The sequence below is a fragment of the Leucopleurus acutus genome (assembly GCF_964270905.1).
Source record: "Leucopleurus acutus genome assembly, chromosome: 13".
NCBI classification, from domain to species: Eukaryota; Metazoa; Chordata; class Mammalia; order Artiodactyla; family Delphinidae; genus Leucopleurus; species Leucopleurus acutus.
Window position 1 is genome coordinate 72555320 of NC_139155.1, and position 24699 is coordinate 72580018.

Here is a 24699-nt window from a genome sequence, read left to right on the forward strand (position 1 = left end):
GGCAGGCAGACTCTCAACCACTGCGCCACCAGGGAAGCCCCTGCAAACTAATTTTTTAAGAAATTATATTGAACCTTGGAAGTGTAGTGACACTTTAAACAGAACACAGAGCAGCATCTTAAATGGTCTATGACCACCCCCGCCCCCGAAAAAGAAATACAAATTCGATCACTGATTTTTTTAGAAACAAGGTTAATTTTGATGAACTTTTAGCTGTGTAGTTGTAACTGTTTTTCACGTGTTTTCAGATTTGCTATGATTATAGCACTGGGTCACTGGGTATGCAGAGATGTGTAAAAGGTGTTAAAAAGTTAAGCTGAGTAAATGAAGATCTAATTGGCGTCATTAAAAGATTCATGAGTCACGCACCATCTCATCTAGCAGAGACATACTCTGACGGGTGGAAGGCATTTGTAGAAAGGAGGGTGGAACAAGGAAATCATCGAGAAAAGTGAAAGTTCATTGGAGGAAAGTCAGTTCAAGTGACAGTGGCTTCTCACTGGGGTTTGTGATTGACACTTTGGGGTAACTGACCAGAGTCAGTTACCAGAGGGCATAAGAGCGTCCTCTCCAGGCCTTCCCAACTCCAGTTTTAGTTGAGGTTTCCTTTTATTAATTTTCAGTTACCGCCTTTTGATCAAGATCTTCCTCGAAAAGCATTGCTGATCCAGAGACAGGCTTTCCAAATTCAGCCTTCACTCCTCGGTGCCAGGAAAGACCTTTTCTGGGTGTCATGTCCCACACTGGAGGGAAAGTGCACTGACCAGAAACTGCCTGAGGCCACATTTGAGTAACAAGAGACAGTAGTAGGGAGAACTCGCAGGCATTTCTTATCCCAAGTCTGTATTTTGTCAAGGTTGTAAGCATTGGAAATCATCTCAAAGCGCTGAGCTAGCATCACCTCATTAAGCACATCATTTTCACTAAGGTCCAACAAACAGGAGGTAGAAAACTTAACAAGTATGCAGAGCAGAATTTAAAACAACATAACAAAACCATCTTTACACAGACCCATAAAGATGGTTCTAAACCAAAACCTTCACATACAAAGATGTAGCCAGGAGGTGTGCATAAGGCTCCTGCGTAAGTGACAGTATCTGTGGACCCGTTCATTGTTACAGAGGCATTAGCATCATTCAACCAAGGCTCATAGACTGTATTATTACCTATTGAAAGGCTGTCTAAATACATGGGTATGTCAGTAAGCTTACAAATGGCCTGATTACATTGGCTGCCCCAGAGTTTCTTATATAGATACTCGAGAGACCTCATTTTCCCATCCCAGGGTCGGGTTAGATTGAAGCAAAGAACAAGGTTAGGTGGGCTTAGTACCCTCACTTTATAAAACGGGCCCTTGGAACAATTTAAACACAGTGGCATTTGGGATTCCATTGAAATTACTTCTAGGGTGGAGCCAGGCCAAGTGGCAGTTGAATGAAGTCCAGCTGCAGGTGTTCAAGGGTCTCAGGGCTCCAGGAGCAAGAATATTTTTTCCGGGATTATGGACCTGGCAGATCAGAATTGTTGGTAGTCTGTTTTTTTGCAGTTTTGTAGACGTCTCCCCACCAATGGTGATTCATAATTTGAGTCATCTTAAATGTACAATGGTGGATGAAGGAATGTAAACACAAACGAAAAACAAAAAAAGGGATTTGCCAGGGTTCCAGGAAGAACCAGGCAGCCGTCTTGGGTTTTTCCAAGAGCCCTGACCATTCATTTAGTTTACAGCCATTGTTTACCCACCTTAATTTCTCTGATTCAGGAGCAGACCGTTGCCATTTTACAAGGACATCAGGATGGCAGAAGTCTGGCAGTGAGGGATGATTTTTTGCAGAAGCAGAACGGATTGCATCCACATGTGTTAACAATCTTTATAGATTCTGTTGCTGTTGCCTTTGAATGAGAGTCATCCAGGACATTTCCCTGATACTCAGGTTCAGTCCTTTTAGTGTGAGTCTTAATTTTGATGACAGCAATTTCAGAAAGTAAGAGAATAGCAGTAAGAAGATCGTTTACTTGTTGCCCATTTTCTGTTGGGGTCCCAGAGGATGTCATACAACATTTTAAGATAATAACTAGAATTACAAGTGATAATCATTATACCAGGTCCTATCAGATTTCTAGGAATTTCACACAATTTCTGGAACACTTACATACCTGTACAAACACAACATAGAAAAAGCTTAGTGGGGACTTCCCTGGTGGTCCAGCAGTTACGACTCTGCACTCCCAATGCATGGGGCCCAGGTTTGATCTCTGGTCAGGGAACTAGATCCCGCATGCCGCACCTAAGAGCCTGCATGCCGCAACTAAAGATCCCACACGCCACGACGAAGATCCCACACACGGCAATGAAGATCCCTAATGCCGCCATTAAGACCTGGCGCAGCCAAATAAATATTTTTTTTAAAAAAGGTTTAGTACTATTTCTTGTTTGACAGTGCTTCTCGTGTAATTTAACATATCAAATAAGCCTAATTAGTTTAACAAATATTTTGGTAAGTTCCAGGGGCCCTGTGGGAAAATCCCAAAGTTTCTTCCAGGTCAAAAAGACTTCATTTAGAATTTGATTTGGGGAAGCTTGTTAAAAATATGAAAAAAAAAAAGGTTTAAAAACGCTGCATAGATAGGATCACAGGTTACTGTAAAACATTACTTAGTTATCTATTTAACCAAAGTGACAAAAATAAAATTAACAAGAAAATATAGAAGGTTATACAGGTGTTAGCAAAACTTTAGCTCTTTTAATATTAAGAAGACTCAGTTTTCCTGAGTAACCAAGGACCTGATGACAAAGAGCACAGGAGATCACTGTGATAAAACACAAAATCTTTGCTTTCTAGGCAAATTACTTTTAAAGAAAAAGATTTTACAATCTTTTATCAGGAGCAGATCAACAATCCCAGAAAACTTGTTCTTTCAGCAGATGAAAGAAAATTAAGCTTTAATTTTACATAATATTGAAGCCTATTTCCAGAACCCTTCTGGTAGCAATCCAAATTTTAAACCACTTGGCTACAGAAGGTAAATTTGTCCTTCATAAGCAGAAGTTCTAGTTTAGACAAAATTACTCTCACTTCCCTTAACAGAAATGCATCTTTATTCTTCATGCCTTTTCTTACCCAAAACACATCCTTTCCTTGCATACAGGGTTGTTTCCCTTATTATTTCTAGTAGTTTCAATAACATGTTAGAATTTTTAGCCCTGAGAAATCTTTAATTTCTAGTGAAAACTAAGAAGCAAGTAATTATGAACTGTCTTTAATATTAGCATTCTGTGGCTTGGCAAATTTATAAATACTTTTAATAGTTTATAGAAACATGCTTTTTGGTGTGGCTTAAAACATGTTTACTAATAGATCCACTTCGTTTCTCTGCAGTGGGAATTCAAAAGCAGATAAACCTATGATCAGTAATTAATATTCAATATTTTATCTTACATGGGAATGATCCATATATTCAATAAGTTTCTATCATTTAATTTAACTTAGCAAAATTCTAAAGTTTCAGGTTGCCGGAAAGATTTGTGAAACTTATCTGAAAAGTTCACCTAAAAAACCTTTAATCTTACATTTATTTAATTTACTTGCCCTTAGCAGTTATGTTTAGATTACTTATGAAAATTTCATCATACCGAGTTATTTTTCTTGACAAATTTGTAAGCCTAGGTAGAATAAAAGTATTATATTTAATGCTAAAAACTCTAAAGACATGCCTGTTTTATTTAAGCCAACAAACTTAAACTAGCTTTTATTTACTGAAGATTATCCCAGATCACATGAGGCATTTGGGTTAGTTTCTGTTTTTCTGAGAATTTAGAATGCCCAATCTTTAAAAATGTTTGACCTTCAAACCAACTAAATAGAGCTCTTTTACAAAATAATTTTAGCAATACCATCCGGAAGTAGAAAAACATCTCACATTTAATATCTATATCTATCTACCTATTTATCTCTCTATATCTATCTAGATACCTTTATATACATGTACACAAATATATAAACAGATGCAAACAGATTATAAGTTTTCCTTCTTTTGTGCAGGACAGCTCTATAATGTCCTGATCTATTACAATAGGGGAGGTTTGGGGATTGGCAAAAAAGGATGGACAGACCCCTCCACTTATTGTTGGACTGTTTCTTTCTCTCTGGGTACACAGTTCATTTTAACTTAGGGGAGGAGCCTAAAAAAATTACATCAGGCTCTGAATATCAGCTTCCACTTTTCTGATCATAAAGTTATTGAATCCTTTCAAACATCTTGTCAAGATTTAGCCAGGGCAAACAATAAATACTACTGGCAGTGCGAACATGAGTTGTATTTGTAGTTTCCCCTTGGCTGTTAAAGGGAATAACACAGCAGTTTACCAGAAAATCCCTCAGCGTCCCGTCAACTTTGGTAGGGGCCCATATGGGGGCATTTAAGTTGATGTTGAAGAATTTGCATAAAGTTTTAAGGACAACCACTGTCCCAGGTGATTACAATTGAGACATCAAGTTCTCTGCCAGTGTTTTTTCTTTTTAATATTTATATATTTATTTATTTGGGGTACTCGGGATCTTTGTTGCGGTATGCGGGATCTAGTTCCCTGACCAGGGAAGTGAACCTGGGCCCCCTGCATTGGGAGCTCGGAGTCTTAACCACTGGACCACCAGGGAAGTCCCTGGGCCAGTGTTTTGATAATGAACTGCTAAGAGGGTGAAAAGGGGGGAGGCCTAGGTGTTGTTTTAGATACTTTTGCATCTTTAATTGTTTTAATTATCCTTTTGCAATGAATCTTCCAGTGAAACTATTTTGGAATCCTGAAGCATTTTGGTAGCTTCCACATACCATTTGAAATAGGTGTCCCATCTGTTTGTTCAACTTGGGATCCCTTTCTCTCTAGCGTATTTCTTTTTTTTTTTTTATCTAGCGTATTTCTTAAATGAACAATCTTGTCTGACTGGAACATTCCCCAGGATGGCCATTGTAATTCTATGTAGTCTTTATTAAGACTTTGCCATTTTTGTAGATATCTACAGCTCCTGGGACCACAGTTCTTAGACAGAATAAGCAGGTGTGTTGGAAGGTGGTGAGCTCACCTCTTTGGATATAAAGGATCTGTTTCTTTTAGCTAAGTCTTTGGGTTTCTTGGAGCCTCACTGATAATCTGGGGAGTGGGGAAAGGGTTTAACCTCCAGGCCCCAAAGAATGAGGACTGTGGGTTGATTCCAAACAAATGAGCTGCAGCTGCTACCAGGAGTTCCCAAGGTGGAATCTGGGGGAGGATTCCAAATAAATGGGGAATTGTAGAGTAAACTGTTAACAGTTCCCAAAGTGGAATCCAGAAGGGAGTTTAAGGGCTGGGTTTTTCCATCTGGGAAATTGTGGTCTTAAAGGCTAGGGACTTAGCTTCAGGTAGAACCACCTGCCAGCTCAAGATGACCTGCCCTGTAAAGGAAAGCCAATGGGGTTGCGAGCTTGAACGCAAAGAGGGTGGAGCCCAAACAGAGGGGAACTTAACCAATGGCCCTCGCAAAGGCAAGAAAGACAGTGAACGCAAACCATTGCTCATTGTCCCCGATTGTCATCAGGAGTTTGCTTTGGATCCCCTCACTGCCACCAATCTGTTAAAAAACAAATTTAAACTGAGTAAATTTGAAGATCTAATTGGCTTTATTAAGTGATTCACAAATCGGGCAGCATCTCATCTAGCAAGCAGAGAGATACTTAAGTTGTACAAAACGGCAGGTTTTTATAGAAAGGAGGGTGGGACAAGGAAATCAACACGAGAAAAATGAAAGTTCATTGGAGGAAAGTGAAAGTTCAGGTGATAACAGCTTCTCATTGGCTGAGTTGTGGCCATTTCCATTGGCTGGGCTTGTTACCGGGCGGGAAGAAAATCTTCCTCCTGCTGGAGTAGTAAAGTAGTTGTATTTGGGAGTGCCAGGTATGTCTCTTCTGGTTGGGATCTGTAATTGATGTCTTCCTGTTTGGGGTAATTGATGAGGAATGGGAGGGTGTGAGAGCTCCCTCTACAGGCCTTCCAATTTCAGTTGCGGTTTCCTCTTACTAATTTTCACAAAGGCAGTCTTGGCTTTATAGAGCAGGGATCAGCATACTTTTTCTATAAAGGGTCAGATAGTAAATATTTTAGGCTTTGCAGTCATCCCGTCTCTGGGAAATACTCAACTCTTCATTTACACGTACAAAATGTAAATGAATGGTGTGGCTGTGTTCCAATAAAACTTTATGGACACTGCAGTTGGCATTTAATATGATTTGTGAGTGTCACAATCTTTTGATTTTTTAAATAAAGCATTTCACAAATGTAAAAACCACTCTTAGCCCGGGAGCCATAGGAAAACAGGCAACACGGGCCATAGATTTTGGCTCCCTGCTCTAGTACTTCCACTCAGATGGCAGCAGTGATGGGGCCCATCTGTTGCGTCCTCCCACTGCCTGGCCAGTTCCGCGTGGCTTGCTGTGGGAGCCTGTGAGAGCCCAGCCAACAAATGATTCCCTTCTCAGGCAAGGAGAGTAGTATCTATCTGCTGAGGGCTTTTGGAAACACGAGACATTCAGTTATGCAAAACGTTGTTCTGGGAACCCCAAGTTATAAATTAATCGTGTGAAAGCTACTATCTTGTTTGTGACTTAAGTCCAGTGGGGCAAGGACAGGGAGTGGGAATTTTTTTTTTTAAACTGTAGCATGTTGTGGGTATGCTTCCATTATTAGACAATACATTCTCTCCCTCTTAAAATTCCTCTTCGGCTTCAGTTTGCTCCTGGTATAAAAAGCCTTAAGAGTTTTGGATTGGAGAAGCAAACTTTGTGGTGTCTGTGTGTGTGACAGTGGCTTTTCATCCTTGTCAAAGCTTCAAGGCGTACAAGAAAGAACTGGTGGGGGCTCTGGGCTACTGGAAGGAGGGTCCTGGTAAATGACCTTGTTTGATCTCAGTGGGAACCAGTTTTAAAATTTCTGAAGTATGTTTGGAAATGCAGATATTCGTGAGAGGGGCAGCCCCAGAGATCAATACATTGCTCCTCAATTGTGTACTTCCTGTGTCCTTATGTCCCTCTCAGTTAGTGGTATTTGGGGTGATGAAGGGGGGATCTGGCTTCTAGAAAATGCTATGCCGTAAACAGAGTGTCCAGGGAAAACTGAGACACAGAAAGAGATCTTTGTGTGTGTGGAACAGGAGGGGGACGTGTTTCTAGTCTTTTGAGAATAAGGAATTTCATAAAAAAAAAAATTAAGTGCCTGTTCTGAGCAAGCCACCATGCTAGAAGTTCAGTGCACGCCATTTCGTTTAATTTTCTCAACCACATGGTGAAGTAATTAGATGAAGAAACAGGCTTGGCTATTTGCCCAAAGCCACAGGTGACAGAGCAAGGATTCAAACTCAAGTCAACCTGATTTCAAAGCCCAATAGCCTTACCACTCCTGACACTCTGCCCAGATCACAATTATTTGGAGTCATCGAGGAGGGATTTTCAATGGAGTGTTAACGCAATTTCCCTGAGTCACAGATGGCTCTCCCCGGAGACATAGGAGACCATGTCTATATTTTGAGAGATGCTTCTTCCGAAGGGTTGTATGAGCTGCTCTAGAGTGAAGCAGGCTTGATAAATAATCTAAGTACCGTCATCGGCTGAGTCCTCGAGCTGCATTATTTCATCCCCAGCTCCTATAAAACACATGTGCTGCTCTCCCAGGCTCGCGCTGTGATACCCAGGCTCCGAGAGGACACGGCAGCAGGTGAGAAATACGCTTCCCGCTTACAAGTCCAATGAAGAAAATTCCAAGAAGTCCACTATTTGATAACTCTTCCTTCTTGGAAAACAAGCCCAGAAAGGAAGTTGCTCTGGCATGGTGAAGGCTGCACCTGCACAGTCACTGTTGAAATCATTTTTGCATCAGTTCAGGGCCCTTACAGATGTTTCCACTTGCCGAGCCACTGAACTGCGGTCCCCTTAGCTTTTCTTGGAGCACAATGCAATGCCACCCCCACTTACTGGAGTATGGTTGCTTTACAATGTTGTGTTAGCCTCCACTGCACAACAAAATTCATCAGCCATACACGTACAGATATCCCCTCCCTTTTGGACTTCCCTCCCATTTAGGTTACCACAGTGCATTAGGTAGAGTTCCCTGTGATATACAGTATGTTCCCATCGGTTGTTGCAATGCCCTTTTGTGTGGCCTCTGCTTTCCCTGCTCTGGCTTGGACCTGGACGTGACCTTTATCCTACATGCCTCAGGCTCTCCTCGAGCTGTAGAACACTCTGTCACTGTGGCATAGGCTGGATTTCTGTCTTCCCCGCCAGCCCGAGCGAGAGCCAGCTGACCCTGGCTGGGAACGGAGCTGTTTTGTTTCTTTTTCCCCCACAAGTCCCGAAAAATAGGAAACATTTCATCAAGTGGCATCTTCCTGGAGAGGGTTTTACAAAATCTCTTCCGGGGAGAGGAGCCAGAAGAGTTTTTGATAACGATCATTTATTAACCCAGAAGCCATTTCTCAAACACCCAACAACCTGCATGGGGTTAATTTTCAGCATGTCACAGGAGGGCCAGAATGACTTTGGACTTTAGCTGCGCCGTGGCTTAGATATCTAGGGATTTTGAAATAAAGCGAGTGATGGGATTAAAAGGAGGGAGGCAGAACTGCTCCCACTTCACCTGGGTTATGCCTCCTCTTCAGAGTCTTGAAAGTTAAGCGCTCTGGGGATATTTTTAAATGGCAGGGGCCAGTTAATCTAAAAGTGACATTTACAGTCACGGCAGTAAGCAACTAGCTGGCTGGGATGCAGGTCCTCGGCTAACAGGGAACCCGGAAAACCTCAGCCTGAACGCACAATTGAGAGGACACGGGGAAAGGAAAGGTAGTGGTAAGTGAGTTCCCCCCCTCCCTGGGGTCACTGACCATTCAGCCAGCAGCCATGTGAATAGGAATTTAACACATAGCGAGGGCAGCCCCTGGACAGAGACTTGCCTGCGGGCACAGAGGCACGGCTGTTTGCGGGAAGCTGATGTAAAGGGCTCGAAATGTAAGGTAGATGAAGGACCTTTTCTTTGCTTCTGTAAATGGTTATGTTGCTGGGGATCCCTGTGCAAACTTTCATCAGCTCCACACACCAAAATAGTTTAGGCTTTAGTTTTACCTACAAGGCAATTCTGGGAGATTTTGGCCCCCAAAGCTTCTGTCTTCAAGAAGAGAATTCTGGGGCTTCCCTGGTGGCGCAGTGGTTGAGAGTCCGCCTGCCGATGCAGGGGACGCGGGTTCGTGCCCCGGTCCGGGAGGATCCCACATGCCGCGGAGCGGCTGGGCCCGTGAGCCATGGCCGCTGAGCCTGCGCGTCCGGAGCTTGTGCTCCGCAACGGGAGGGACCACAGCAGTGAGAGGCCCGCGTACCGCAAAAAAAAAAAAAAAAAAAAAAGAAGAGAATTCTGTTTCTTATAGATGTCCAATCTCTCAGACTGTTGTTCATTTTTTTTTAAAAAAGCAGACTCTGAGAGTAAAGCATTTCTGGTGGTCCTCTGTTGCTAGAAAGACACAATTTTCTTTCATTTTTAAAAAGCGTAGTACAGAGTAAAAGCCTTGAAGCAGCACAAAGATGAGGCGTCTTTGTGAACCGTCCTCTGTCCCTCCTCCTCCCGGGAGGCACTATCCCCTCACCTTTTACAAGGCACAGTTTGGTATAAAGCTTCCCAGGACTTGTTTCCTTCAGACGTTTTGTTCTGGGCATTCACTGTGTGCGTAATCATATCTCTCACGTCAATCATTACTGTTATTTTAACATAAACAGGCAGGACTGAGGGGGAGTTCCCGGGAAGCAGGTCTTTCAGTTTAAAAGCTGAAAGGTATAGACATTGTTTTCTAAATAATTTTTCCTTCTAACAGTGTCTTGGGGGATCTTTACAAGATGTGATTTCTTTACTGACTTCTCCAGATTTTAAATGGAAAGACCCAGCCAATCCTAAGTCAGGTGGTCAGAGGTGCAAACATCCCCAGATCGTGACATTATTTGAAGAGCTCTCGGAAGGCGTTTTATATTCATGCAAAAGAGTTTTATTTGCTCCTGCTCTGGTGTCACGTGAACTCCCTCAGACTCTAATCACCTTCAGATCTGAGACAGAATTTAGACTATGAGGTTGTATGAGATACTTGATTTTTTTTTAAAAAATAAATTTATTTATTTATTTTTGGCTGCGTTGGGTCTTCGTTGCTGCGCACGGACCTTCTCTAGTTGCAGCGAGCGGGGGCTACTCTTTGTTGCGGTGCGCGGGCTTCTCATTGTGGTGGCTTATCTTGTTGTGGAGCACGGGCTCTAGGCACACAGGCTTCAGTAGTTGTGGTACACGGGCTCAGTAGTTGTGGCTCGTGGGCTCTAGAGCGCAGGCTCAGTAGTTGTGAGTTGTGAGTTGTGAGTTGTGAGTGCCAGGAGGGCGAGGGCAGGGAGTCATGAGGGCGCAGAGCAGATGCTGGGCATTCTAGGTGTTCTATCTCCTGCAGTCCCTTATATCACAGGGAGGGGGAGCAGGGTGCCTGTCCAGGTGGTAGCCCCAAGCCTCAACTTGGCACTCACACCCTTGGGGCAGGAGGACTGCGCCGGGAGGCAGGAGGGCTGGGCGATCAGACACACCTGAGCCAGGTGCGGGCATCCATGCGTCCTAGAGGTACTTACCAATCCTTCCGTGTGTGAGGCACTGCACTGGGGAGCGGAGAGCAAGACAAAGCTGGTCCTTGTCCTCAGGGAGCTTACATGCCACTGGGGCAGATGGACGAGAGTATGAGTGAAAATATGGTATCATTTCAGCAGGTGATAATTGACAAGGGAAGGGATGTGTCATAGAGAATAAGACAGACCCATAGGGGGTCAGGGCACGCCTAGTGGGGGAACACTGGAGCCAAAGACAAAAATAAAGGAGCAAGAGATAACCATGCCAGGAGGCAGAAGGAGGCAGGGAAGGGAAGAGCATTCCAGAACATGGGCCAACGCCTCTGGGACTGAAGGGGACCACTGTGACCAGATCACCAGGGCCACGTGGACCATGGGAAGCAGTGCAAGTTCAGTTCAGCTGCTCACTGCCAGCATGACCTTGGGTGAGTTTTTTTTGTTTTTTGGCTTGGGTCTTCGTTGCTGTGCACAGGCTTTCTCTAGTTGCGGCGAGCGGGGGCTACTCTTCGTTGCGGTGCGCAGGCTTCTCGTTGTGGTGGCTTCTCTTGTTGTGGAGCATGGGCTTCAGTAGTTGTGGCATGTGTGCTCAGTAGTTGTGGCACACAAGCGTAGTTGCTCTGTGGCATGTGGGATCTTCCCGAACCAGGGCTCGAACCCGTGGCTCCTGCATTGGCAGGCGGATTCTTAACCACTGTGCCACTGGGGAAGTCCCCTTGGGCGAGTTTAACTTCTCTAACCCTGAGTTTCTTCCTCAATAAAATATGGCTTCTGGTGACACTGATCTCACAGGGCAGAGTGAGGTCATGATTAGAAAATGCCCAGTACAAGGCATATATCCAGAAAAGATGAAAACTCTAATTCGAAAAGATCCATGCACCCCAATGTTTGAAGCAGCACTATTTACAATAGCTAAGACATGGAAGCAACCTAAATGTTCACTGACAAAGGATGGATAAAGAAGATGTGGTACATTTAGGTTGGTTCCATGTCCTGGCTATTGTAAATAGTTAGCTAGTGGGAAGCAGCCGCATAGCACAGGGATATCAGCTCGGTGCTTTGTGACTGCCTGGAGGGGTGGGATAGGGAGGGTGGGAGGGAGGGAGACACAAGAGGGAGGGGATATGGGGACGTGTGTATGCCTATGGCTGATTCACTTTGGTGTACAACAGAAACTAACACAGTATTGTGAAGCAGTTATACTCCAATAAAGATCTATTAAAAAATAAAAGATGTGGTACCTATAAAAAGAGTGAAATAATGCCATCTGCAGCAACACGGATGGACCTAGAGATTTTAAAACTAAGTGAAGTAAGTCAGACGAAGACAAATATCATATGATATCACTTATATGTGGAATCTAAAAGAATGATACAAATAAACTTATTTACAAAACAAATAGGCTCACAGACATAGAAAACATGGTTACCAAAGGGGAAAGGTGGGGGAGGGATAAATTAAGAGTTTGGGGTATGTACTATATAGAGAATAAATAAAGAACTAGGGCCTACTGTATAGCACAGGGAAGTATATTCAATATCTTGTAATAACCTTTAATAAAAGAGAATCTGAAAAAGAATATATATATAACTGATTATATAATTGACATCCTTATATAATTATATAATATATAATTGACATCCCTTCCCTATGTCTGTATATATATAAACTGATTATATATAATCAGTTTTTATATATATATATATAACCAATTCACTTTGCTGTACACCGGAAACTAACACAACATTGTAAATCAACTACACTTCAATTAAAAAAAAAGAAAAGAAAAAAAAAAGAAAGAAAATGCTCAGTACAGAACCTGACACATAGTATTAGTAAGTATTAACTACTGGTATTGACGTTCTAACCAGCAGGCTGGGTGCCTTACATCTTGCTTTATGTGTTTTTAAACTTTTTAGTATAGAAAATTAACCTTTTTGAAAAACACATTCAGAGGTAGAGTGAATAGCACAACAAGCTGCTACATGTTCACCACCCACCTTCAATAACTATCGACTTTCTGCTCCTCTAGTTTCTCCTAGTCACACATACACCTTTTCCCCTGTATTTTTCCTCCCAACATTTTATTATGAACATTTTCAGACATACAACAACGTTGAAAGAATTTTACAGCAAGCACCCATAAACCCACCACTTAGATTCTGCCATTAACAATTTACTCAGGACTTCCCTGGTGGCTCAGTGGCTAAGAATCCACCTGCCAGTGCAGGGAACACGGGTTCGAGCCCTGGTCCGGGAAGATCTCACATGACGTGGAGCAACTAAGCCCCTGCACCACAACTACTGAGCCTGTGCTCTAGAGCCTGCGAGCCACAACTACTGAAGCCCATGTGCCTAGAGCCCGTGCTCCACAACAAGAGAAGCCACCGCAATGAGAAGCCCGAGGGCTGCAACGAAGAGTAGCCCCCACTCGCCGCAACTAGAGGAAGCCCACGCACAGCAACAGAGATCCAACACAGACAAAAATAAAATAAATTAATTTAAAAAAAATTTTTAAAAACCCAATTTACTCTATTTGCTTGGTCACATGTCTGTTTCTCTACCTACACTTTTTTTTTTTTTTTTTTGCGGTACGCGGGCCGCTAGCTGTTGTGGCCTCTCCCGTTGCGGAGCACAGGCTCTGGACGCGCAGGCTCAGCGGCCATGGCTCACGGGCCCAGCCGCTCCGCGGCATGTGGGATCTTCCCGGACCGGGGCACGAACCCGTGTCCCCTGCATCGGCAGGTGGACTCTCAACCACTGCGCCACCAGGGAAGCCCTCTACCTACACTTTTTACACATTTCTGTTTTTTTTCTTTTTGGCCACGCCACGCGGCATGCGGGATCTTAGTTCCGCGATCAGGGAATTACACATTTCTTATAAATTGCAAACATCAGTACCTTTCCCCCTGAATACTTCAGTGTACATATCAGTAGCTCGAGTTCTGTTTTTCTGGAGTATTTTCAAGCAAATCTCAGAGCCAGATAAATACTTTAGTACATATCTCTAAAAGAGATGAGGACTTTTTAAATTTATTTATTTATTTATTTGTGGCTGCGTTGGGTCTTCGTTGCTGTGCGCAGGCTTTCTCTAGTTTCGGTGAGCGGGGGCTACTCTTCGTTGCGGTGCACGGTCTTCTCATTGCGGTGGCTTCTCTTGTCATGGAGCAACGGGCTCTAGGCATGCGGGCTTCAGTAGTTGTGGCACGTGGGCTCCGTAGTCGTGGCTCATGGGCTCTAGAGCGCAGGCTCAGTAGTTGTGGTGCACAGGCTTAGTTGCTCTATGGCATGTGGGATCTTCCCGGACCAGGGCTCGAACCAGTGTCCCCTGCATTGGCAGGCGGATTCTTAACCACCGTGCCACCAGGGTAGCCCTATAAGGACTTTTTAAAAAAGCCATTGCCATGATTATCTACCTCCAGCACCATTATTTATTTATTTATTTAGGCTGCGCTGGGTCTTAGCCGCGGCACACAGGATCTTTTTAGTTGTGGCATGCGGCATCTTTTAGTTGCAGCATGCGGGCTTCTTAGTTGGGGCATACGGACTCTTAGTTGCAGCATGCAAGTGGGATCTAGTTCCCCGACCAGGGATCAAACCCAGGCCCCCTGCATTGGGAGCGCGGAGTCTTACCCACTGGACCACCAGGGAAGTCCCGTACCGCCAGCACAATTAATGCTATTTCCTTAATCTAGTATCCTGCTCATGCTCAGTGTCTTCCAGTTGTCTCAAAGGTGTCTTCGAGGTTGTTTTGTTCAAATCGGGACCCTCAAAACGTCCTATTGTCTCTTTTAATCTATAATAATCACCACCATTATTTATTTATTTTTTCACCACCATTATTAAATGCCAGTTACTTATTGAAGAAATGGAGTCATTTGTCCTGTAGAATTCTCCCCATCCTGGGTTTGGCTGATTAAGTATCCTCCAAGTGTCTTTTAGCACGTTCCTCTGTCCCTGTTTTTTTTTTTTTTTTGGCCGCACTATGCGGCTTGTGGGATTTCAGTTCCCCGACCAGGGATTGAGCCCAGGCCATGGTAGTGAAAGCCCAGAATCCAACCACTAGGCCACCAGGGAGCTCATCCTCTGTCCCTCTTAATAAGTATTAAGTCTAGAGGTTTGAATCAACTCAGGTCCAAATCCAGTGCATTGTGTCATGTCACATGACTAGAACAGAATGTCTAGTCATCTCACTTTTTTAAAAATTTTTATTTAATTTATTTTTTTTATAGAGCATGTTCTTATTAGTTATCTATTTTATACATATTAGTGTATATATGTCAGTCTCAATCTCGCAATTCATCCCCCCCCCCAGCTTTCCCCCCTTGGTGTCCATATATTTGTTCTCTACATCTGCATCTCTATTTCTGCCTTGTAAACCAGTTCATCTGTACCATTTTTCTAGATTCCACATATATGTGTTAATATACGATATTTGTTTTTCTCTTTCTGACTGACTTCACTCTGTATGATAGTCTCTAGGTCCATCCGTGTCTCTACAAATGACCCAATTGCGTTCCTTTTTATGACTGAGTAATATTCCACTGTATATATGTACCACATCTTTTTTTTTTTTTTTTTTTTTTTTGCGGTACGCCGGCCTCTCACTGTTGTGGCCTCTCCCGTTGCGGAGCACAGGCTCCGGACGCGCAGGCTCAGCGGCCATGGCTCAACGGGCCCAGCCGCTCCGCGGCATGCGAGATCCTCCCAGATCGGGGCACGAACCCGCGTCCCAGGCATCGGCAGGCGGACTCTCAACCACTGCGCCACCAGGGAAGCCCCATCTTCTTTATCTGTTCATCTGTCGATGAGCATTGAGGTTGATTCCGTGACCTGGCTATTGTAAATAGTGCTGCAGTGAACATTGGGGTGCATGTGTCTTTTTGAATTATGGTTTTCTCTGGGTATATGCCCAGTAGTGGGATTGCTGGGTCATATGGTAATTCTATTTTTAGTTTTTTAAGGAACCTCCATACTGTTCTCCATAGTAGCTGTATCAGTTTACATTCCCACCAACAGTGCAAGAGGGTTCCCTTTTCTCCGCACCCTTTCCATAGTCATCCCACTTTTAGTGATGTTGACTCATCAGAGAGTTTGGGGATGGCAGCCTGATCTCCATTGTGAAAATCCCCATCAACCTTTCACCAGATGGTTTTACAAGCCACTGATAGTCGGAGCCTAAAACATTTTATTTCATTGCTGATTGTGGATGGTGGTTTTCTACCTCTACCAATCCTTCTGCGTTTATTAGCTATAACTTACAACTTTCACCCACCGTTTGGTAACCTTGAAATATACAGGGTCTTTTCCTATAGGAAAGGCAGGATAAATACTTGATTACACCCTGTATTTTGTAAGTCAATTTCCAAAGTACTAAGTGGTGCCATGGCAACCTTCCAGTGTGTCAATGAGGTCGTTTTCGTGTTTGTTTTCAGTAACATTATGACCTCATGATTTCGAAAATATATTTGATGTATTTCAATCCACTGCAATTGTCATCTTTTTTTGGCCCCAAATATCTTTTCTTTGGCAGGGAAGCCCATTCACGTGGTGCCTTCTGTGTTTCCATTTCTGCCCCAGCCCTGGAGTCAGCCATTTCTCCAAGGGGTCCTGGTTCCTTTTAGTAGGAATCATAATCCAGACACTAGGGAAGCCTGTGAACATTTTACACGCTCCCTGTGGTTTCTCTGTGCACAGTGGACTGGAAGGACATGACAGGGGCAGCCAGATGGGTTAGGAGGCTGGTGCAATGGTCCATGTGAGAGATAACAGTGGCTTGAACTTGATCTTAGGGAAAGCCCTTAGCACAAGGCTGATACATCATGGAAAGTGCAACCAATGTTAAATGAATAAATGAAACGTTCTTTCATGATTTGCATTGTTTAGGTATTAGTGAATTGAAACCTCACCAAAACTATGAGGAAGGTGTTCTTACCATCCCCACTGAATCCTCAAGAAAACCAAGGCTCAGAGAGGCGAGGAAAGTTGCTCAAGGTCACACAGGAAATGTAGAATCTAGCGCCTCCGGATCCTGTGCTCCAGCCAATACACTGTGCTGCCCATGGGGGTCTTAGTTTCAAACTCAAAAATGAGCTAGATTGGGCTTCCCTGGTGGCGCAGTGGTTGAGAGTCTGACTGCCAATGCAGGGGACATGGGTTCGTGCCCCGGTCCGGGAAGATCCCACATGCCGCGGAGTGGCTGGGCCCGTGAGCCATGGCCTCTGAGCCTGCGCGTCCGGAGCCTGTGCTCCGCAACGGGAGAGACCACAACAGTGAGAGGCCTGCGTACCGCAAAAAAAAAAAAAAAGACCTAGATTAATTGTTGGCACAAAACCTGATCCATCAGTGAGGCCGACCTGCTTACACTTCATGAGACTGTAAACTGAGATTCCGGTGTGGGGGTGCGTCCCAAGGGCTGGACCATCCCTCAGACCGTCTCCCTGCCCTTTGACCTCTCTGTGTCGCTGTACCTTAGCAGGAAGTGGCCCTCGAGACTGCTACTGCTACTGCTCTCCACACAACCTACGAGCTCTCCCAAGCGTTCTCATTATTCAGTCTTTGCAGGAGCCCCGTGAGGCTGGCATGTTTCAAAACTGGGAAGTTAAGGTCCCAAGAGTCAAATACAAACCATTAAAGATTTTCCTCATGATGGCACCAGGGCTTGAACCCCCAGATTCTCTGATTCTGTATCTACAGCCGTTGTTGCTTTTCGGTCTGGACAGAGGAGAGGTTGCTTCTTTTTAGGGAACAAATCATCCTTGGGGCTCAGTCGATTCTGCTCCGACATTTGCAACCAGATTTCCAAAGCTGGCAGGAAGCTGTGGGGCAGCCTTGGAGGGGAGCCGCTATCCCCAGGGTGGTGTATGACTCCAGTGGGGAGGAGGACGCCTCCTCCTGAGTTACACCACTGCCTTTCAGTCTGGATGCTGCAATGGCCCTGCCCTGGGCTAGTCTGGGTGGAGGCCCTCAGCCGGCAGAGCCAGGGCAACAGGGGAAGAGGTGCCCATCACATAACAGCTAGACATCAGGGGAAAGTGTTGCATAGGATCCCTGGTCCCCAAGGCAGGGACCGTCAGCACTGCTGCTCTAGCAATCACGGCAGCTCCTCCCGGTTGCCTGCTTCATGTATGCCAGCCTAAGCAATCTACCTGTGTGAGTGCATTTAATCGCCCCAGTGGGCTGCTTGGGCTGGGGAAACTAAGGCTCGGGTTAACCGCTCTGCTTGTAGGTGGCACAGCCAAGATCCCACCCCAGGCGGCCGGACTGTAGCATGTGCTCTCGGCTCCCACGCTGTAGCTGTCCCTCCATAGCTCCAAGAAGGAGCTTGGACTCCCTTAAGCATCTCATGGCCCTGCCTCAGTCTCCATCCCTGTCTGCTGCCCCACACCCACCTCACTGTTTTCTCAGGGCCAGGCCGATTGTGGGGTTCTTGGAGAGGTTCTGTCTCCTCCCGATTCCGGGCTTCTGTATCTCCTGCTCCGTCTGTCTCCAACACTATTCCTCCTCCTTCCTGCCCTGGCACCTTCGCCTGGTGAAATCACACTCCCTCCGTCTCAGCAGAGATACTCCTGAGAAAGCTTTCCCTTGCAGACCCAGACCGGGGCCTCTGTTACTGGCTCTTCAAGCGCTTCTCCTTTGTGGTGATTCTCCTGGTCGTGCCCTTACAGTCCTCCGTGATCTTACTTGCTTCCCCGTGAGACTGTAAACCCTGCGTGGGCAGGACCATTCCTGCACTGTTTGGCCCGTATCTATGGCAGTCAGCACCATGCCTGGCAGGTGCCCAGGAATTACCCGCCGGTGAACGAGTGATGGTTGAAGAACGCAGATTCCCGGCACAGAAAGAATAGAGGGGAAGGAGGGTAGAATTCCATCTGCGAAGGTGGCAGGGGACCAGGACCTCAGGCGTGTGGGACACTTGACTTCGGCAGTTTCTACAGGGATGACTCAAGTGAGACAGGCTTGGAACATATGAGCCCTATAGGCCTTTGAGACAGCAGAGTAAGTTTTCCATTGGAGGCGGGGGACCCGCTCCTCTTACATTTCTTCGAGGCAGGGGCCAATCTGGAACCGTTCGGGCTGGGTTTGCCTGGGCCCCCGCACAGGTCAACCCTATCAAAAGCTTGGCTTGGCTCCCCAGGTGTTAATCAAGCACCTGCAATGCGACAGGCACCGAAGAAGTGCCCCTTTCTAGGTCAGCAGTCCTGGAGGACCCTGGGACTTGTGGTATCTGAACCTTTTCTGAACTGGGGGAGAACTGAAATTCACAGACTTTTCTCAAATGTGTTTTCCTACTGGAAGCTGTTCTCAAATCGGTGGCCCCTGAGGCTGCATACCTGCTCGATTCTAGGATCAAGTGGTTGTAGATATTTTAGGCTTGCTCTAAAGGCTTTTGTTTTAGGCTTACTTTAGGCTTTTCAGTATTCGCTGAAAATTTTCCAGAGACCTAGATGTTCTGACAGGTTGTAAGTCTCAGAACTGCTGACCCTCCCTGGGTCTCTTTCAGGCTTCTGATTCCCCCCATCCAAGAGGGTAGCCGGTTAATCAATTGAATCAATAGTCTGCTCACCTCCACCTCTTATCAATCTAGGCTTTGGAGCCAGGCAGAGCAGGGCTGGATTCTATCTACCTCCAAAGCTGTGTGACTTTGGGAAATTCACTTCCCCTCTCTGGGCATTGGATTCTCAACGCCTGGTTGGATTCTCATGCCTGGTCTGTGAAACAGGATAAGAATAGTACTTCCCTTGTAGGGATGCTGTGAGGAGTAAATGAGATCCTGAATGCAAGGTGCTCATTATAATGGGAGGTGTAGTTGTTGTTATTTATTAGTTAATGTTTGTAGTTAAAGAATAACAGAGAACAGAATCTGTTCTTAGAGGTGAGGGTTGCAGTTCTCTTCCTGTCTCTGAGCATTGATTGGTTCCTCTGGGGTAAGGAAACATGACCTTGTACCAATGCCTTCAGCCATAATTTCAGGGGAAGGTGACGTTTTTAGATTACACAGGGTGTGTGACTTCTCAAGTCTCTCAGTTTTTAGGGAGCTACACCTCCCTCTCCTGTCACCCGAAATGTTGTCATATTTCTTCTTCAGATGCCAAAATACTAAAGAAAACAAATGACTATCCTTCATGATGGAACCAATTTGCTAATCGCTGCTCCTGGTTTAGTAACTTTGGCCGAATCCCTATCTTTATTTTATTTATTTATTTATGTCTGTGTTGGGTCTTTGTTGCTGCGCGTGGGATTTCTCTAGTTACGGCGAGCGTGGGCCACTCTTCGTTGCGGTGCGCGGGCTTCTCACTGCGGTGGCTTCTCTTGTTGTGGAGCACGGACTTTAGGCATGCGGGCTTCAGTAGTTGCAGCACGTGGGCTCAGTAGTTGTGTCTCGCGGGCTCTAGTAGCAGGCTCAGCAGGTGTGCCTCACGGGCTTAGTTGCTCTGTAGCATGTGGGATTTTCCTGGTCCACGGCTCGAACCTGTGTCCCCTGAATTGGCAGGTGGATTCTTAACCACTGCGTGGTGGCTAAATCTTGATTTGAAAAGCTTTTTTTTTTTTTCCTTTGGGTTGAACTCTCCTGTTTCCCCCAAAGCCTTTCCCAGGAGAAAAACCCCAAGGCTAGAGAAGTAGTTTTGTTACTTATTTCTTGTTTGCATTTTCGTTTCTTCGGGGAGTGGACTCAGAGATTTAAAAACAAACCCGTGGCTCTAAGAAACCAAGCAGTACCCCCTGGCACTCACTTCTCAGGTCCGCGGATTTAGGACCTTTCTCAGGGTTTATAGAAGGAAATTCTGCGCAGAGAGCGGAGGGCGTGAAGATTAGGAGTGTGGGCTACAAAGGGAGGCCACCTGGGTCCTAAAAGAGTGAACCTGGGGAGTGATGGAGCCTATAACAGGGGAGGAAGAAGCGGGACCTCTTGCAGGGGTTGCAGGGAGTTGATGAGATCATGTGTGTGAAGCTCTTAGCACCAGAAAATGCTGGTGGCAGGAAAACACTCCCTCTGACTTATTAGAGGGATAACCTCCTTCCCCTACCACCCTCCTCTCCTTAACTTATCCTTTCTTCCCCTTTTTTTTTCTAAACTCATTTATTAGTTTTATTTTTTCGTATAGATTCTATTCTTTTCTTCCTTTTTAAAAATTTTTAAAAATTTATTTATTTACTTATTTGGCTGCATTGAGTCTTCGTTGCTGCATGCAGGTTTTCTCTAGTTGTGGCGCACGGGGGCTACTCTTCGATGCGGTGCATGGGCTTCTCATTGCGGTGGCTTCTCTTGTTGCAGAGCATGGGCTCTAGGCACGCAGGCTTCAGTAGTTGTGGTTCGCAGGTTCTAGAGTGCAGGCTCAGTAGTTGTGGTGCACGGGCTTAGTTGCTCCATGGCATGTGGGATCTTCCCGGACCAGGGCTCGAACCATGTCCCTTGCATTGGCAGGCGGATTCTTAACCACTGCACCACCAGGGAAGTCCCCTTTCTTCCATTTTTTAACCCCTGTATTGGCATTTAAGAATATCCTCTCTCTGAATAACGTAAAAAGTCACACACACACACACACACACACACACACACACACTCTCTCTCTCTCTCTCACACACACACACACACACACACACACACACACACACACACACTTCTCAGGACCATCTCCACTGATCAGGGAACAGACAGAATTTAATTTACAGAATTTAATTCAGCCTGACGCAGGCTGCTGAAGCCCCAGAGATGCCTCCCCTTTGGGAAAGCACCTGCCCTGCGGGGCTGAAAAGCTGAAGTGAGTCCAAGGACTGTTTCTGATGTGAGTATCTGCCTGTCCCATCCAGGCACCTGACCAGTGTCGGACGGGTGCCCCCACCCACGTGAATCCATTTCTGTCCCTTGGTGGAAGAGGACCCTTACTCACCATCACCAGCTGCATTCTTTCCATCCTGGCTCACCAGGAAAGGGAAGGTGGTGTTTAGCGACCAAACAGATCTTGGTTGATCCTGCCAGTAATCCTGTGAGGTGGGTGAGGCTGGGGATTCTCCCTCCTCTTCTAACATCTTACGGAAAAACCTGAACGAACTTTTTGGCCAACCCAGTAGATGGGGAAACTGAGGTTCAGAGAGGGGACATGATTTAGCCGAGACAACACTCTGTGGGTAGCAGAGTGTCACCACGCGGTGACTTATCCTGCCTGAGGCTCTCAGCTCAGATCGCTAATGACGATCGCTAAGATGACCTGCGCCTGGCCCTGTGCTCAGCGCCCTGCATGGGTGACCACTTTGGACTGTCGAGAACTCCATCTTGGAGCTGCGTCCTTATGCTGCTTTGCATAGCATAGAACTCTATCCCAGCTCTGCAGCAGAGCTGACGTGAGAACCCAGATCAGGGCACCCAACAAGGTACCCAAGGACAGTGGCTCTTTTTTTTTTTTGCGGTACGCGGGCCCCTCATTGCTGTGGCCTCTCCCGTTGCGGAGCACAGGCTCCGGACACACAGGCTCAGCAGCCATGGCTCACGGGCCCAGCCGCTCTGCGGCATGTGGGATCTTCCCGGACCAGGGCACGAACCCGTGTCCCCTGCATCGACAGGCAGACTCTCAACCACTGCACCACCAGGGAAGCCCGACAGTGGTTCTTTACTGTGAATATCACCCCACACAGGCCTGGAGCAGGGGACCTTGGTGCTAGTCACGGCTGTGTCGTTAACTTCACATGTGACCTCTGGCCTCTGCTCACCTACAAAGCAAGGACACTGGACACGCCAAGTGTCCCCCTCTTAGGCTGCAGGTTGGAGGCTAAGTGGCTTTTTGGGAAACGCAGGGTGACCTGTGATGCCCCCTGCCCTGTGGACTGGAGTGCAGGTTGAAGTATCCACCTGGCAGCTTTGACCACACTGGCGGCCCGGCATAGCTTCCTCTATCACTTTAATGATCTCTGAATTTGCAAAACGTCGTTGCACCGTCGCCTGCCAGCCAGAGGGTCCTCGAACTTCGTCCTGATGCTTTTGCTTCTCTTTCCATCAATATCACCTTGGCCAAACCCAGGTTCTGCTGGGACTCATGCTCCCCTTCTAGCAGGTGTCTTACAGATGAACACATGGGAACAGGAGGCTGGCGTGATTATGGGAGTGTTTAAAACTCATAGAGTGTTTAAAACTCTATGCTTAGCACAGGGAGATCAGCACAGTGCCTTGTGACCACCTAGAGGGGCGGGATAGGGAGGGTGGGAGGGAGACTCAAAAGGGAGGGGATATGGGGACATATGTATGCATATGGCTGATACACTTTGTTATACAGCAGAGACTAACACACCATTGTAAAGCAGTTACACTCCAATAAAGATGTTTAAAAACAAACAAACTCTAGAGGCTCAGCGTTGGGCTAAGGGGTGGCTGATCACACGAGCAGCTAAGTAGGCTCTAAGTCCAGGAGTGTGGCAAGCCAGAGGGAGGTGGCCCTGTGGGCCAGAGAGTATACACAGCCTCTTAAGTACTTGAGCTTGAAGCTGGGGGAGGGGGAAGGGCGAGGACCTTGGCAAATGGCTTATATTTGTGGATGACAGATAAGGGCACCTGACTTGGGGGAAAACTCACTCGTGTCCAGCGTGAGCTGGTCCAAACTCCTCCCCATGGACTGATGCATGACACCAGCCTCCTGCTGAAAGGTGACACTCCACGGCCCCAGTTCCGTCAGGCACCCTGTGGGAGCCTGTCAGACCCACATGAGAATGGAGCCGGTGGCCGTGGCCACAGTGGCGGTAAGTGGCAGCGAGCAATCGGGAGTTCATCTTGGCGGGAGGAAACATCCTAGTGGGGAACAGGATGGCTGGTTTAATGCTGACATTCTGCCCTTCTCTGTCCCTCAAAGGCCAGGCCAGGTATGGGTGGCTGTGTTGGAGGCGGGCGGCTGGAGAACAAACTCCCGACCCCCATCCCTCTCCAGCCCTTGCTTGGCTGCCAGCCAGCACCTGCTGGAAGCGAGCAGTTTCCTGCGTTCGTTATGGTCAGGGCCACGATTGCTCTGCACCAGGCAGCTGTTGCTTGAGTTCGGTTTGCAACAAACAAAAATAGCTTCGGCCCTCGCTGGGTTTTCAGGTCAGCTGGGTTGTTTCAGCAAAGGGCAGCAGCTCGGCATGGCATGTCCACAGGGTTCACTGGAAGGACTTCTCTGGCCTTGACTGTCCGTGGATTTGAACCACATGCACGGTGCTCCTTCTAGACCACTGTGCACATCTGGCTCCACCCTCCAGGTACACAGCCAGGTATCTGATTTTAGGGTCGTATCCAGGTGCTTGTGGGAACACCCTCTGCTTTATGGAATTTATTTTTATCCAGTTTCAATGGTGGAGCAGTGGGAAAGGTATGAGCACTGGGCCTGGATGTGAGCAAAGTCAAGGAACCGAACTTCTCTGAGCCACAGTTTACCGAAGTGTAAAATGGGACTGTAATAAAGACCGTAGCAATCGTAAGATCCACCAAGTTGTTCTGAGGATTGGAAGCTTGAAGGCACTGTACGTGCTTGGTGGCTTTTTGATGCTTCTGATAGCATTGACACAATGCTATATAGGTGATTCGAAGAGCAACTGTGGGACAGGTAAAGGGGGCAAGACTCAGCATCCCCATTTTACAGACGAGGAAACTGAGGCTCAGAGGGTTTCTTTGGGAGCTTTCTCAGAGAGTTCCCCGTTTGTCTCTATGTACTTACTTGGGAAAAGTTCTCATGTGGTGGCCTGTGGGTCCACCATCATCACACTGCCAAGAAATGGGAAAGACCCTGAGGTTTTTTGTGCGGGTAACCTCTGCAAGGTAGGTTTGGGATGTTTGACCCACTGGCTCCTATCAGAGTAACAGCAGATCATAAAGGATTTGTCAAGTGAGGGAGGGGGCTGAACTGGGGAGAATTGCCGGTCCCTCTATTCATTAGAACTTCCAATTTAGAGCTTGGTAACTTCACCCACCAACCCTCAATTGCTTACCATGCATGTGTCTCGCCATCTTGCCAACCTGGCCATCCACTCAACCCCTCTCCAAGCACCACCTATCTATCCTTCCACCCACAGTCCCAATCC

General features: G+C 46.3%; 1 protein-coding gene across 3 annotated transcripts in view; it reads left to right on the forward strand.

The window, feature by feature from the left end:
* Positions 1-8621: 8621 nt before the first annotated feature.
* ACACB (acetyl-CoA carboxylase beta) overlaps positions 8622-24699 on the forward strand; it is a 122063-nt gene continuing 105985 nt past the window's right edge. For all 3 annotated transcript variants that reach the window (XM_082853242.1, XM_082853244.1, XM_082853246.1), the window contains exon 1: positions 8622-8879. The gene's annotated coding sequence lies outside the window, so the exon portion shown is untranslated. The remainder of the gene's footprint in view (positions 8880-24699) is intronic.